Raw genomic sequence first — 13,340 nt, 5'->3', positions numbered from 1 at the left:
ACCTCATCCTGTCTCTCTGATATGTATCTTCAGCAATCAGTTCTAGCTTATGGCTGAAATGGAAATCTACCAGGTCTCTTTTGCCTATTATTGCAGACAATCTGTGCCCACCACCATTCTGACTTTCCTCTAATTTGAACTTCTCTAGTATCCTGGTTCTGTCTTAACCTTTTGCACAACACCACTAATATGCAGCCTTTTTTATCCATTTACAAAGATATAACTCTCCTTATCTCCCACATAAATTGTGGCAACCTCTTTCTTTCTGGCAAATGCAGCCTTTCCCCGTTCTTACCTATATAAATTGATGCTGAAACGATCATTCTCTGAAGTCTGCTGCCTGGATCAGGCCACCCCTCTGCTGGTTCCCCTGTTCTGTCACAAGCAATCTGACTAGCTTCATTTCCAAAGCTCTTTGCAATCTGTCCCTAACCTACTTATCATATCTAATTTTCTACTGTACTCTCTCCTCCTGTGGCAGGTGAACCAGAATAAGCTATATTTATGCATGGTAAAGCATTACAACTGCATACACACTAGAGATTTTATAAGCAAAGCTACAACTGTGCCAGAAAGACTTTTAAATATAGACCAGGCCTGAGACAAGAGGCGACATGTGGATTTTGATAGAGACATGGAGTGCAGGGAAACAACTGGACAATATTGGTCAGAATAACAGGTAAAATCTCAGCATATTAGCTGCTATTTTACTAATTCACAGTGATTTTGTTCCTGGGGGTGTAAAAGGGTTTGGCATCATTGGAGCTTGATTTTCTAGATGCTTCTCTTATCGCAAGTATTTGTTTAGCGTTGCATAGGTGACTGCCACTTTTCCAGTAAAAGAAATTTCTAGCTATAGTTTTCATTTTCACTGTACTGAAGACTGACATGATAATTCCAGTAAACTTTAATGCAAAGCATGATCTTGGTCTCAAATTACTTATACGTCTGAACTGGACTGAACATGTCTCTTATTGGAACAGCTACGCTAACAGATGTTATCCCTTGTGTAATTTCCAAAGACAGTCACATTGGTTGATATTTGCAAATTGTAAAAACAAAATCAATGATGTTAAAACAGAGGCTGTGTGACAGTCTTAAACTTTGAAAAAAAATTAAGTACACTTGGAGCAGCTAATTGCAAATCACTTAAGCAATAAGTATCTTTGATGCAATAATCATGCTTATTTTTAGGCATACTGCCTGATATAAGAACTTCCTTCCAGGAAGTTTCTACTTCTCAGAAAAATATGCATTCTACTTAGTAGATGCCTCTCTCTTAAACAGCTGTGAATTGAAATGAAGTGCTTCCATTTGTTTCTGCCATGGTGATGGTGCCCCAAATCTAACAGTGTTTCTTCCTTTCTTTTGTGTTTACATCTAAAGCCAAATTATATTTAAATGTGCCATCAGCAGATTATACACATCCATATAATGTGTAATTTCCTGTGTTCTCCTGTGATGAATCTGGTGCTGGCCACTGTCAGAGGAGATACTAGCCTGACAGGGTTCTGAGCCAGTATGGACGTTCCTGTGTTTCTTTGAATTCACTAGGAGCATCTATACACATATTCTGGGTTGGGGGCACAGAAGACACATTAATTAGAGCAACTCTCAGCCGCTCTAATTAAAACACCCACAGCAGCATGTATATTCAGTGTCCCATGCTTCAGAATGGTGGCAGGGGCACTTTCACTAAAGTTCATTCAATGAGCTTTAGTTAAAATGACCCTGCCACCACTTTGAAATGCAGGCATGCTGAATACATGTGATGCAGAGAGTGATGGAGCTCATTAATTAGCATGCTCCAACAGACTCAGAGCAGACTCAATTAACTGAGTCTTTTACAACATGTGCTAATTAGCATGCATTGGAGCAGAAGTCTGTCACGTGTATAGGTGCCCTTGGTGCTTACATGTGGATTAGAGGGCAGTATGGCTTCCATAGCCCTATTCTGGCTAAGAAAATAAGTTGACCCCATTGATGGCAGACAGACTGTAAACTTCCTGCACAAGATTTGAACATAACTTTTCATTTTATATTATGTCTACCTGCTATCCCTGCTAAGCTCTTTGCACTGCAGAGGTAACAATGATCCTTTTCCCTTTTGAATGGTCCCGTTGTTCCCCATAATCAAGCAGAACGTACGGCAAGGTGGCACTTTATGTACAATCTCATTCAGAGAAGCATAAGCTTTGTAGGCTACAGCCTTCTTTGTCAAATGCTATGAGTGTAGTTGCAGAGAACAGGGTATTAAATAGAAAGGAACAAAGTCATTTAAATACAAAGGATAGCAGAATGGGAAAGAAAGAGGGCAGCAAGGTTCCCTCTAAGGTGCGCACATGCGCAGCTGTGCACAACTATAAAAGTCCGGCCGCGCACAGCCTTTTCAAGGCCACGCACCGGAGAGGAGCTGAAGGTAAGCTCCTATGCGAGATGGGGGTGGGAGCCTGGTGCGGGCTCCACCGGCTCTGGGACACTGTTCCACTCCCCTGCATTGCCTCAGGGAATGAGGAGGCACGTGCTGTCAGGGCCAGGGAGTGGAGCAGTGTCCCAGAGCCAGCCAAGCCTCACTCAGGGCAGGCAGCGGCTCCTCCCCAAGGTGAGGCAAGGCAGAGATGGAGTCTGGGGTGGGGGACTGGTGCGGGGTCTGCCGGCTCCAGGGAAGTGCTCCACTCCCTGGCCCTGATGCAGGGGAGCAGAGCACTTCCCCGGAGCCAGAGGAGCCTGCGACAGCCCTCGACCCCCAGCCTCTTGGCTCCAGTCCCCGGCTCCAGCCCCCAGCGTCTCGGGTCCAGCCTCCAGCCCCATCCCCCCAGCTCCAGTCTCTCAACTCCAGCCCCAGCCCCTGGCCTCTGGTCCCAGCCCCCGGCTCCCTTTGGTAAGTGTCCCACAGCGGACCAAGGTAGTATGCTCATGGACCACTACTCCTTAGAGGGAACACTGGAGGGCAGCACTGCAAGGAAGCAAAAGTGAGTTTAAGAGAGAGCTTATGAAAGCTCATGCATCTCTGATTTTGCCTCCACCTTTTTGAATATCTGTATGCAGCTCTTATCTTTCAAAGTTACATGGTTTTCTGTAAGTGGCCAAGTTTAGATCAGTAGCGAATAGTATCCATGTTCACCCTTGGGGGGACACTCAGGCTGCCTGCACTGGCCGAGGCCAGGAAGTTGGGGGCAATCCTGTGTGCCTCCCAGCATGCCCTGCAGGTTCCCTGGGCTGCCAGAGACAGCCAGGCCACCCCCCATTAGCTGCCAAACATGGGCAAGCATGCCCTCAACCCCCTTCCATGTCAGTGTGGACTCTCCCCTGCACCCAGTCCTAGGATTCCAGAAAAGCCCCAGAGCAAATGCTCTCCATCATGAATTTCATGTGTATCCATATCCCAGTCTGTCCATGCCCTGCCATGGTGTCTGGATGCCTACGCCCAAGCACGGACCCAGGAACTCTGGTGTGTCCTGCTTGTTGCCCTGTATGACTCTCACCGGAGACTGCAGGACATTGCATGCTCCCACCTGGGCATGATACAGCAGTTGGTCACCATGTCATATAGCTCCATGCCCCCAAGCCAGCAGCCAGACATCCCACTCAGGGCCACCTGAGCCAGGCATCCCACTCAGGCCACCCCACTCTTGCCAAGTGTTCCTGACTGGGCCACTGACTTTTATGTGGATAATGGGGGCCACCCAGGATGCCATGGATGCCAGAGAGCCCTAGCACCACCCCTAGACCATTAAGCACTGGTTCTGGGCCCATGCCACCAGCAGCAACTGGGGGAGTGGATTGTCCTGGGCACTTTGTACAATTAACAGTAAGGCCAGACCTTCTCCATGCACTGAGCCACTTTCATGGACATTGTTGTCCAGCTGGCTCCTCACACTACACACCAGATCATCAGCATGTGGTCACCCCTCACTTCGGAGAAGCAGGTGGCCATCGCTATTATGAAGCTGGCCATCCCTAGCCGTCTCTGCTACATCACCAACCAGTTCAGCATGGGCAAGTCCACGGCTAGAGAAGCTGTCTGGGAGGTGTGCTTGGTCATCCAGAATGTCCTGACCAACCATGTCACCTGCATCATCAATTCCCAGGAGGTGGTCACCAGATTCCACTGCATGGGCTTCCCTAATGCATAGGGCCTGTGGATGGCGCCCACATTCCCATCCTCTGCCTACCTGAGGGCACCCAGGCATTCATCAACTGCAAGGGTGACTTCACCACCATCCTGCAGAGTGCTATCAACCACCAGGGCCGCCTTACCCACATATTCACTGACTGGGCAGCCATCCTTCTGCAACTCCCCACTCCTCAGAAAGGTGCTACACTCCTGGATTCCCCAGTTTCATCACTGGTGCTGTCATCAACCATCCCCTCAACATCAGGGATCCAGCTGGCCCCATCCTGCCTTGAGGGGCTGGCACAGTGACTGCCTGCACCATGAGACTCAAAGTCACCTGGCACCCATGGGCCTTCCCCAGGGATCAGATCAGAGTGGAGTGGGGAAAGGTGCTGAGCTGCCACTTGCAAGCCTCTCCAGGTGCACAACTCAGGAGTCACTCTGGCAGCGGGAGTGGATCAGCTGAGATGACAGTTCCCACATGGGACTCCTGCCATCATATCTGTGCCTTCCTCGAACTGGGGGAGAGAGAGAGAGAGAGGGAGGGAAGGAAGGAGGGAGGGAAAAAGAAAGGGAGGAAGGGACAGAGAGAGTGTTTGGCAAGGATATTTTTTTAATTCCTGCTGTACTGCACGTCCAATGATTCTCATAGAAAGATGCATGTTTTCTCCTGTCCCTGACCTTGGTGTCCTCTCTGCCACCTGTGCCCATGGTACTGCCAACTGGGGTAGGACACCAAGCGCCAGCACTAGTACCTATTTTTTTACTTTATTTGCAGAACTCAATAAACTCTTTTAGTGCCTTTCCATGAGTGCAAGGGTGGGAGGGGACAGCATTTCAACATCACTGCTCTGGTCAGCTGGGAGAAGGCTCTGCTTCTCCCAGGAGCTGAGTATGGCCCTGAGACATATGGCAGGGAGGTGTGAATGAGGCAGATTTATGTTCCCATAGAACAGGAGATGGGCTGCTAGCTGCCCAAGGCTGGGAGCGGGGGGAATGAGAAAGGGGGGGCTGGTGCCTCAGCTGTGGTCCAGGGTGGGAGGAAGTGTGGGGGAAGGAAGGGGTAACTGGTATGTCCAGTGCTGAAAGACAAAAACCTCTCAAGCATTTAACATCCTGGGGCCTTGCATTTTGAGTGGGCAGGGCAGGGCAATTCACCCTCTCCCCATTCCTCTACATCTTTGCAGCCCACTCCAACCCCTTCCGGTCTTCTTGGCCACAACAGCCCAAGAGAAGGCTGTGACTGTGCGAATGGCCTGTAGCAGTTGCAGGTCCCCATGCTTCCCCCAGGGACTTTTCCCACCACTGTCTGGGTCCCCATCACGGGCACTTGGAACAGGAGCAAACCTTACCAAACTGGGCTGCACACGTCTTCAATCAATGTCTTCTACTTAACTTCAGACAGCTAACTACCTCTCTATATAATTAGCTCAGGTATTCAACAGCATTCCACTTGTTTTGAAGCTACTTCTGACAACCTTCCCTGCTCCTTATACCAGAAAGCCTGTCCAATGTCTCTCCCAGCTCTACAGTTAGATAAAAGATACCACCAAAAAAACCCTTGCTTCTCAATTTTCCTAGACTATCACAACTAGAACACTCCAAGCCTGCCACCTTTTCATTGTAGCCAGCCATATGATCCATTAAGGCACAACTCTCATGAAAGCAACCAGCTCAAGAACTTTCATAGGAACAAAGCCCAGATTGTCCCACATCAGTTGACAAAAGTGATTTCCAAGGTAGGTGTGTTGGGAAGCAGAGAGAGAAAGAGAGAGACTGCTTAATATAGAGAGAAGAGATTTAAATATTATCCCAGTGTCTTACAAACACAATTAATTTTTTTGCTCATGGAAGGTCTTACCATGACCATGAGCAAAACATTTGCAAGGAGCCTGGAATTCTTCTCAGAAGGTGCATACCCATAGATCAAGTATGTTACATGTGAGAACAAGAAAATCTCTTTGCAGAGAAAAAGAAGGAATACACCCCAATGGCATGTGCAAGGGTGTAATGTAGCTCAGCTTTTTCTGCTGGTTTTTCTTTTAAAGCTTGTCTGCTAAACTTTTCAGCAGTCAAATACCACTGTGGTGGGTGCAGTATAAATAAGTAAGCTATTTTTTACAAGTTTAGACAAAAGAGAACAGCCTGATTTGCCCTTTCCAAACTTATACAAACATTGTTTATACTGTGTACAAGAGAAAAATCAGGCTGGATAAGTAAAGTTTCTGAGTTGCCAAGTATTCTGAAGCCTAATTTTAATAGCAGAGAGGTAGTCTAAAATTTTTAGAGCTTTCATTTTTCATGATAAGAGTTAGATATGAGGGGGATATGGCCCTCTTTAAAGAAGAGGGTTGACTGCTACCACATGGTGGATAGATAATTTCAGTGACATGTATCAATGGCCATATCCCCTTTATCTTTACCAACCTATAAAGAAAAGGGTCTTGAATGGTGAGTTAGCCCTGTAAAACTTTATCCACAACAGCTGGGGTTGCCTGGGTGTGGGCTGAATGAACTATGGCAAAAGGTTAATATACCTAGATGAAGATTGCCTTTCTAACTGGCTAATGACTGTTCTGAGATGACTCAGAAATGTTCTCTGACTGTGGCCAAAATCATGTCACCTCTATCTGTTTCCTCATCTCTCAAATGGAGAGAGCACTTTTTATTGCTTACCGTGTTGAACTGCTCTGAGATTTATGGATAACAAAGATTTGTTGTACTGGACAACAGATGGTAGCTAGACATGCTGCTGAGAGAAATGCCTATACAGTCAAACAGCTCTACAGTGCAGGAACTAGGGCTGTCAAATGCAGGCTGAAGTGAAAGTTTTGAGGCCTAAAGACTTGTAATACAGGTCCTGCTATTGGGGTATTGAAGACAAATCTTCTTGCCATTTACATCTATTTGCTTTCACAGGAAATAGTAACATGGTTCTTATATATCTTCCTCCACTGAAGAGAATTAGCACTTTTAGAGTTATTTCTTCCTTCCCAGCTGATTTGGGCCATGGTTATATAGACAAGTTGTACCACATTAACTTAAAGTGGTAGCATTTAAGCCTACATAAACCCATACTCAATGTGGATGCTGTTTTATCAGTGCTTTATTGGAAGAGAACAAGATATAACAAGGTGCCTGTCATGGGATAATGGCCCCTTTAAAGGAGAACGATAAAGACCCATTTATAATTGGGTGAGGCTGAGCGGGGTAAGTCTAGTGATAGCCCAGGGGCTTCTGCTCTATGTAAAACCTAGCAAGAGCTGAAGCTGAACTGGGCTAAAGGACTCCAAGGAGAAAACCCAAAGTTAAGACACACAGCTTGGGAACTGGGATAGGCTAAGAGAAAGACTTCCAAGGACTGTTACCAACTTTGCTCACAAAAGTCACTTTGATTTGAGTTACTTCAGGAGTTTCTTGTGTTTAACCATTACATCACTTGATATACACTCTGGCCTGGCCTGGTTTTCTCCTGGGCTGGTGAAATAGAACAGCAACTCAAAGCACCTGTTATATCAGAATAATTGTGTCTACATAAGAGGGTATTACTGTTAAGAGTATTGCTTTAAAAAAACCCACAACACAAATGGCCATGATTGCAGGAGTATGACAAAAAATTGTGTGCTGGCTAGGCCTTTGCTCTTGTTAGAAATATTATCGAAAATGCATTATCAATAGTGTTGTTAAAACAGCACAGCTGCTAGCTCTCATCAATAGTGTTGTTAGAACAGCACGGCTGCCAGCTCTCCCTGTCTCCCTGGTGTAAGAAGGAGGGGGTTGGAGGGGAGGACACTAAGGGCTCTTTGTATTAAGGTATCACTCTCTCTTTGTTTTGCAAAATTTACTATCTCTTTGTTACAGTAAAGCTTATACTCCTTAGCGTTCTCATGCAGATAAGAATAATTGCCATCTTGGCCTTGAATTTGAACTTCTTGTAACCGAAAGTACTTTCTGGGCAAGCACAATCAGCTAATACATATAAGCCTATCCGCCCCGCATACTTAAGTAGTTAATTATGATACACATGCGATGTATGACGTGACGTCGTTTCATATATGTTTGTATGAACCGGAAATGAGTTGTAAGAGTTCCTGCTTCTGTACACGAGCTCAGGAGAGAGGGGATAAAAGCCTGCTGAGAAGTGTTCCCCGCGGGCAGAGGGTTTGATCTTTTGTCTCTCTCTCTGACCCTATTTGCAAATATATACCTTTTGTATTGCTAATGGAGTGTGTCTGTGACTGAGAGTTTTTTTCGCCTCCGGAGAAACGAACCATAGCAGATTTCTGCAACACTCTTATCACCTCCTTATTTATTTCTAACCCTTTTTTTCATCCTTTTGTAACCTACTGGAGAAAAGTACTCCCTGAAAAACTTGGCCTAAGCTTTCACTTAGGCCTCAGATCAGCCCCCAGATGCATCCAGTCTCAAAAGAAATACTTCCCTCTCTTAACTTAGCTGTTGCTCACTCTTTGCAGAAAAGAAAGGAACTGGGTTCAGTCCCCAGGTCTCCTGACACCTTGCTATGTAAAATTAAGGAGAAAGAGACACTGAGGCTAAATGACTAATTAAATTGGGGTGTTAATATTCACTGTTGTATGCTGAAAGCTGCTATGAAGCATATAACTTTCACCACACTGAAAACAGTTTAAGTTAAAACCTTCTCTGCCAGCTGGAAACATTGAGGGGTTAGCAGTATAGATCAGAGAAAGACAGTACATTAAAAACTCTGAACTCTACAGCAGTTGATCTTTGCCCATGCCTTTAGATGGTGTACAGCAGGGAATAGACCTGCATTTGCATCTGAAACTGAGTTGGATGTATACTAGCGAGGACAAGGTGTTACACAGAGGACAGAATACCCACTAAAAACCAGAAACATGCCAGCTTGTTGCACAAATGTGTGCCTTTAATTAATTTCCAAACACCACTGTTCCTGCTCAGTGTCTAAACTTGCAAAAGATCATCAGCCACAGTTGCCCCCAGGGAACTGTTGCAGCTTGTGCAGACATTAGGTGCACAAACAGTAGTAACAAGCTTTTTATAAAGAACTCAGCAACTCCTTAAAACCTTGCAACAGAACAACAGCATGGGAAGTTCCCATAGCTGTATTCCCTTCACCTAGTTCAATTCAGTAGAAGTGAAATCCCCAGTAACCTTTTGTAACCTAAATATGTCTTCCTGCCTGTAAGTAACTATCCTGTTCATGAAGACTCTAGTCCTGTGTGGTACTTTTCATACCACAGTTACAAAGTGTTATGTGTATGGGGACAGCTGCCAGCGTCTCACTGTTGCCTTGTAAGGCCTGGATTTTCAAATATACTTGGCACTTAACAATTGCAGCCAGGCTTCCAAGAGAGCTCTGATCCCACATAGGCATCAAAATATGTTACCAGGCTTTAAGACGAGCACAGCCACGTTTGCTGCAGAGAGCAAATGGAAAAATCTCACCCCATGAAGTTAAATGCGTGACTGCCTTCATGGAGATTTCACTTTTGCTCAAGCAGCAGATGTCTCTGGGTTTTGGGGCAGAAGAGTAACATCCTCCTGAAATGCATGGAATGGCATGGCTGGCTTCATACTGTTTTAATCCAACCATTTCATTCAAGGGATTAGTAATTACCTGCAGTGGCTCCACATGCCCAACTATACAAAAGCTATTAAATCCAGTTTATACATTCTCCCTGTAGAAAACTTGGCTAATAAGCAAACACTTTAAATGTTAAACTGAGACAAGGGGAAATCATCTAAAGAAACACTCAAACACAGCCTTCAGTTCATTCATTCCCATTGCTGCTCCATTCCCTTCCTTGGTTATTTTCAAGAAGCAAGAGCAATGAAATGCTTTGCTTTTGCTTCTTAGGGAACCAATATACTTTGCTGGCCTCTCCAGATACTGCCTATGCAGTAATTGTTTCCCTGATTGGTCCTGTTTCCTGATGGCTGCTGTAGGCTGGGGAAAACACTCCCCAGCCAGTAGCAAAAACCTAGCAGCCCAGGGGAGTGGGGAAGGGGTCTCAAAATGGGTCGCCAAAGAGAAAGGAAAGAGCTTGGGGATGGGTAGGGGAGGACTTGTTTGCTCTGCTGCATGTATGTTCTTTCCCACACTCCCAACAGCCAATTGCAAATCACATTTTTCATGAAAATCACTTAATTTCATGATTTTCATGAAAATTTTGAAAGCGTGATTTAAACCAGGCCCTAACTGTAATTGACCTCAACACTGTAAAACAAACAGTTCACGCCCCACATTTGTCCCTACCCAACACATCATCTTGGTGGAATGGCTTGGCACTGAAAGTATGTTTCTCCATTCCACTGTCACAAAGCAAAAATAACCCCCATCTCACCCAAGCCTGCAAGACATTCACAGTGGCTGCAAATGACAACCCCCCCCCCCCAACAAAACAACCTTATTACAGAGCTCAAACAATGAAGATACTGACTTCAACACTGAGGTGAAGAACCATTCCAGCAGCACAGGAGAGGAGTGAGGGAGGAAGTGTTTTCTATTTAAAGCAACATGCAACTCGCCATCACCTTCAGGGAAATGGAAGACCAGTTACTGGCTCACTGCATGCCTAAAGGCCTACTAGCTTGCTAAGGTCCTCTATGCCAGTGGTTCTCAACCTTGTTTTGTATTGGGGCCCATTTGCAAAGATTGATGGCTTGTCCCAACCCACATTCCCCTGGTCTTGCGGTGCACAATCCACAGTGCAACACACACCCTCCCCCCATCCTGCTGCAGACTTGGCACCCAGCTACCTGGCCACCTTCCCCCAGTGCTGGCAGGCACCTGCTCCCCTCCACCCTACCACCATCCCCTCCACTCATGCACACACACATGCACAAACAATCTCCCCCACCCTGACCCTGGCCCTCCACCCCCCACTTCCCACACACTTAGCTTTATCCGGCTGCTGACACTGCTCCCACGCCCCTGCATGGCTACGTTCTGGCCACATCCCAAGCAGTCACTTGCAGGCTGGAACGCTGCCAACCCACAAGAGGAAGCCGACACTTTCATGCATTTTTCTGGCACTTGCTAACAACCCTTTGAAATATTCTTGTGACCCACCTTTGGGTCATGACCCAAAGGCTGAGAAAGACTGCTCTTTGCTATGCCCTTCCCTACCCCAGCTAATCCTTTGTATGTCCAGCTTTGGGAAATGCTGATTCAGTGCATTTCTTTTTAATTCCCAACCTGCTTAGGGTCATGAATTTAAATGTCAGCTTCTTTGGTTATCCTTGCACTACTGTTAACTATTGAGACTTCTCACTGTGAACTTTGCAATATTTATTGTTCTACTGGGGAAGTCCTACCTACTGGAATCCTGTGGGAGTCTTCCTTCCTTTGCTTTCTATGTAAATCTGTTCAGAGAAAACAAAAATGTGATCAAAGTTTTTGTAAAAGGCTCAAACCATCAAACAAACAAAAGATCCCAGCATTTACAAAAAAATCTTGAGAATTGATGGGGAGACTCATGACTTTTGAACATTTGGAATTGACAATATTACATTGGCATTGGCTTCCTTACCAGGATGAGCAAGGGCAGTTTACAACTTAAAGTTATTGTTGCAGACCCTGCATCACTGAACAACTTCTGAAGGTTGGTTCCCCCAACCATTCCCCTCAGTTAAAACAGACAGGGTCATCTTGAATACAGACTAGGACTGTGGTAAAAGAGAGTGGTCATAGAATCTCCTTTGGCTGAACTTTTGTACACTCAAAAATGTATGTGCAGCATCTAGGACGTCTGGTTCAAAGATAATATAAAACAATTCATAGATTCATAGATGTTAGGGGCTGGAAGGGACCTGACGAGATCATCGGGCACAGCCCCCCTGCACTTGGGCAGGAAAAATTGCTGGGGCCAGATGAGGTGCACATCAAGACATTTTTTTAAAATCTCCAGGGTAGGTTATTGTACCACCTCCGGGGGAGAGTCTGTTCCACAGCCTGGACACTCAAAGCATAAAGAAGTTTCTCTTTATGTCCAATCTGAAGTGATCTTCAAGCGGGTTGTTGTCCCTTGGGGTGCCTTGGTGAACAAATGCACCGCCAGGCCCTGATGTACAGCCCTTATATACTTACAGGCTGCCACCAAGTTCCCTCCAAGTTTTCTTTTCTCCAGGATAAATAGTCCCATATCTTTCAGCCTCTCCTCATATGACCTGCTCTCTACACCTCAGTCATGCTCATGGCCCTGCTTTAGACTCTTGCAAGCTTTTCCACATCCTGAAGTGCAGTGCCCAGAATTAAATAAACTGGTGTTAAAATTTGGGTGTCCTGCTTCAAAGGTATAGCAAATGTGAAGGATATTTTTAAAAAGACAAATAAGAGGAAATAATAGAGGTATGCACAATGCATTAGTTAATGGTATGGTTAATATAAGTATTAAAATTACCTGCCCATTATGCAAAAAAGGGCTTTCAGTCAAGCTAATAACAGAAAACTCTATGTTGTACCAGGTTAAAAAAGCACCAGCTAACTCATTACTGTAAATTATCACTGCAACCTATTAGGATTCCTAAAAGAAATAGAAATTTGTAAGCCCGAGATGCTATAATTATTTTGGCTAGAAGAGAAAAACAAAACATGTATGCCTCTGTTGGCTTCTACATTCGCTGTTTTCCTTTGAAGCAGATGGTACTGGCCACTGTCAGAAGGGATATTCACCTTGATGGAGTGCTGGTCTGATTCCTGTCAAACCACAAGTTTTAATAGGAATTGTTGACCTTGACATGTGGATAAACAAAGACTTGGGGATCCGTAGCTCTTCAATGCATAATTTCATGTTTTAAAAATACAAATTATGCTCATCATAAATATTTACACACTAACCTAAGTATGTGGGCAGGAATTTAGGAGTGCAACGGTGTTGTTAACTACTGGGCTTCTGGGCAAGAACTTCAGTTAATATATTTCAGTTGTTCACTTCAAGCTGATGATCAAAGTATTTAATCCTCTCTTTACCTATTAATTTGAGGAAGTGCTACTCAATGTAGTGAGGAGCTGTGAACTTCTGCTGCCCTCAGGTGGTAGGAGGTAGCAGCAGACGACACAAGGGGAAGGATCTTGCAAAGGAAACTCCTTATGTTTTATTGAACTACTATAGAAGGTGCTCCAGGAGCAAAACTCAGATCTGTGTTACAAATATGAGAGTGTCCTGAGGTGTCTGTATCCAGAACTCTGACCCACAGTAACCATTACAGAGCTCTCTGG

At 45.2% G+C, this 13,340-nt stretch overlaps 1 long non-coding RNA gene across 1 annotated transcript in view; it reads left to right on the top strand.

Annotated features, from left to right (window-relative positions):
- Positions 1 to 611: 611 nt before the first annotated feature.
- The window catches only part of LOC149874244 (uncharacterized), a 47,912-nt gene continuing 35,183 nt past the window's right edge, over positions 612 to 13,340 (top strand). The window contains exon 1 of the long non-coding RNA XR_016439910.1: positions 612 to 679. This is a non-coding gene — a long non-coding RNA (uncharacterized LOC149874244). The remainder of the gene's footprint in view (positions 680 to 13,340) is intronic.

This window comes from Crocodylus siamensis, chromosome 1 (assembly GCF_052110815.1).
Source record: "Crocodylus siamensis isolate JL-2025a chromosome 1, ASM5211081v1, whole genome shotgun sequence".
In the NCBI taxonomy this organism is placed as follows: domain Eukaryota; kingdom Metazoa; phylum Chordata; order Crocodylia; family Crocodylidae; genus Crocodylus; species Crocodylus siamensis.
This window is presented reverse-complemented; position numbering and strand designations above follow the sequence as displayed.